The sequence below is a fragment of the Grammomys surdaster genome, unplaced genomic scaffold, assembly GCF_004785775.1.
Source record: "Grammomys surdaster isolate TR1022 unplaced genomic scaffold, NIH_TR_1.0 371, whole genome shotgun sequence".
Classification (NCBI taxonomy): domain Eukaryota; kingdom Metazoa; phylum Chordata; class Mammalia; order Rodentia; family Muridae; genus Grammomys; species Grammomys surdaster.
In genome coordinates, this window is record NW_021604790.1 from 461736 (window position 1) to 464918 (window position 3183).

At 56.6% G+C, this 3183-nt stretch overlaps 1 protein-coding gene across 3 annotated transcripts in view; it reads right to left on the reverse strand.

The window, feature by feature from the left end:
* Positions 1-3183, reverse strand: part of Jup (junction plakoglobin) — a 26701-nt gene extending 23518 nt beyond the window's left edge. The window contains exon 1 of one of the 3 annotated variants that reach the window (XM_028780546.1): positions 3005-3183. The gene's annotated coding sequence lies outside the window, so the exon portion shown is untranslated. Of the gene's footprint in view, positions 1-2362; positions 2533-3004 lie in introns of those variants that run through there. The other 2 variants (XM_028780548.1, XM_028780547.1) reach the window with 2 other exon arrangements.

Genomic DNA, 3183 nt, shown 5'->3' on the forward strand with positions numbered 1-3183 from the left:
GGGAAGGGAAGGGAAGGGAAGGGAGGGAAAGAGAAACGGAAAGAAGAGAAATAGTTCAAGGTCAACCTTAGAGGCTAGCCTAGGCTACATGAGACTCTGTCAAGAAAGGAAGGGGGGGTGCTTCCAGGGGTGACAATGGATTCCATGTGAAAGTGCATGTCTAAGTTTGTACAAGGTCCTGGATTTGGTCCTTAGCACCCAAAAGAAAAAGGTGGGGGGTGGGGGGAGAAGAAATCCTTCCCAGTGGTAGTGGAACCAAAGAGCAGAATGAGGTCTGAGCTTAGCGCTCTCTTGAGTCTAGCTGTGCACCACTGGGCAAGTTGCTAACCTTCCCTGAATTTCTGAGGAAAACATTATCTGCCGCTGTCTCTGTAAGTGTGATTAGCGAGAACCATAGGGAAAGAGTGGGGTACCAGATCATCTTCTGGCTTTGAGTGACCATCAATCAAGTACTTCCTGGGTGCTAGGTTTATTTATTCCTGAGGTCGCTGAGCCTAAGAAGCAAGGTGCCTTGACCCAGGCTGCACAGGTAAGGAGACACTGTTCAGAGATTCAAGCTAGCTCAGTCCAAGTGCCAACGCTCAGAGCTGCTCCCTTAGACTATCTAGATCACTGTCCTGTGGACCAGCCAAATGTGTCACCTGGTTCTAAAGTAGCTCTGCAGGAGGACAGGCCTTCCTCTCACGGGCCATGGCCTGTGGGCCCCCAGGAAGGGAAACAGTCAATCATGCTCCGCCTGACCTTCCGTTCCCACAGGCTGCTTTCTCTGAGCTCAACCTTAGCCGGCCAGACGGCGGCTCCAGAGGGAATGGGGTGGAGCTCGGGTGCGGGGGAGGCTCCTGTCACCCAAGCCCAGACTTGATCTGGCAAGAAATGACTAATCGGATCCTACCTTCGCTTCCCCTCCCTCCTGTCCGGCCAGAAGCCCAGCTTGGACCAGGCAGCTCCTAGCCATACTTCCTCAGAACTGTCTTTTCATCACAGCCCCGAACCAACTAGATTAGCTAAACGAAATCATTTAGCTCATGTAATTACAATCCCTTCCCCTCCTCCACCTTGGCACAGAAAGGAGGGGGAGACAGGCTGCATGGGCCTAAACTTCATGCCCCCCCCCAACTCTTCCTGGAAGTGGTCACACTTACTTATTGTAGCACCCACAGGACCTTAGAGGGTTACTCCAGGGGAGAGTCTGTCCCCTACCCCCACTCTCCAACCAAGCACCACCAGGTGAGTAAGAGCAACCAGCGCTCGTGGTGACCCTCGCCCAATCTTCCCTCTGCCCCAGGCTAATGCTGCCATTCCTGCCCTGTCCCCCAACAAGGCTGGCCTCCACATGCTCCTGAAAAGGCCGCTCTTCAGATTTGTATAAACCAGTGCAGCAAGCCTAAGTAGAAGTTCCCAACCGCAGCCAGAGAAGAGCTCTCGGCACACGGGAGGCAAGGGGAGGGCGTGATCACACACTGTTCAGCCTGAGGGTGCCTGGCATGGAAGAAGCCTTCCACAGCAAAGACTTCCTCCTGTCCCACTTTCCCGGCCAAACACTCAGGAAAAGAGTGGGTGGAGGAGGGACTTCTGGCAAGTCCTCTAGAAAGAATGCACCTTCATAATTTAGAAAACCAGTGAACGGCAAGCAACATTCCTGCCCTATACTACCCTGCCTCAATTGTCAGCCAGCTAAATAAAATGGGGGATGGAATGGAGGAGTTAGGAAAGACTAATCACTCTTCCTAATCTTCCTAGTTTGGCCCAGCCCCGCCTCAACCCCATTCCTGGGGAAGGGGCAGAACCTGGGAGGAGAGACACTTTGCAGACCTCATATAAGGGGTGTGGTGGTCCCGGGAGGAGGCGAAAGGGGAAGGAAGAAGACACTTCCCCTTTCAGCAACGCCCCCACCCCACCCCCATTGGTCCCTACCTCAGGCCTTAGGGGCCTAGCAAACAGGATGGAGGTGGGGGCAGGGAGAACAGGGTCAAAGCGCACAGGCACTGGTCTATGCTCAGCTTGGAGCTGACTGGGGGAAGGGGCTTCCAAGAAGTACCATCAAGCCTAGAATCAGCTCTCAACAAGGAGACGGGAAAATCTTAGAAAAGGCTCCCATGGTTACTCTCTCCTGGAAAGTTTGTTTGGAGTGATTTCTCAACAATAATGGGTTGTAGAAATCAAAAGATATGGCTGTTTCCCTATCAACACTCTGGAAACCACAGCTACTAAAACTGGGCGAGTGCTTCTTAATTTTCTCTAACTGGCACAGACTCCAGGCCAAGCCACCAGTGTCAGACATCGGTAGGGCACTGAACCCAGACCCTTCACTAGTTCCCCCGTCACCCCATCCCACCTCCGTAGAAGGCATAGACCGGCGTACACTAGAGCGGAGGGAGGCGCCACAGGTCCAGCTCGGAGCTACAGGGCAGGGCCTCCGTCCTCCAAGCGCTCACCTGCTCTGCTCAGCAGGTGGGAATCGCGTCTCTGGGAAAATGTGCACTCGGCCCCCACAGTTGGGTAAGCTGGGCGCAGACAATAGGGCCCCACCCAGGCCTGGGGGAGTAGGGAGGGAGGGAAAGCAAGGATGACGCGTGGGGTGGGGTGAGGGTGGCCCCAAAGAGACTAGGCAGCAAGTTTCCCGAGCCGTAAATTCCTGTCACCGTGAGCTCTGCGACCAGGCGGAGCGGGTCAAAGTCTGTCGGGTCAGTTCCAGAGGAGAGTCAGGGAGGCTGTGTCGGGCAAGCTCCCCGGGCCCTGTGGGAGGTGCGAACTCCGAGGCACCTGCCCTAGTTCCTCCCCGCCCTTCTCAGACCTGAGATTCACCGAGCCTGGAGGGGCGCTCCAACCCGGATCGCTTGTCCCAAGGGTCCCGCGCCCCGGATCCCAGCGCGCCCCCTGTCGCTGGTGTAGGATGCGCTCCCTGGCACCCGCCCTCACCTGCCCTGAAACCGCTGGAACCAGCGTCTCGGCTGCTTGCTGTCCCTACTCTGCCCTCAGTGATTTGTACTCCAATCGGGTGTACCTGAGCGTGGAGCCGGGCCGAGCCGGGTCGGTGTCGGGTCTGGCCGGGAGGGAGCCGGCGCGGGCAGCGAACTGAGCTCGGCGCGCTCGGGCGGCGGCTGCTCCGGACTCTGGCCAAGGCAGCAACTCAGTAACCGAACAAAAGGCAAAGGGACCTGACAGCCAAGCCACACCTCTCGC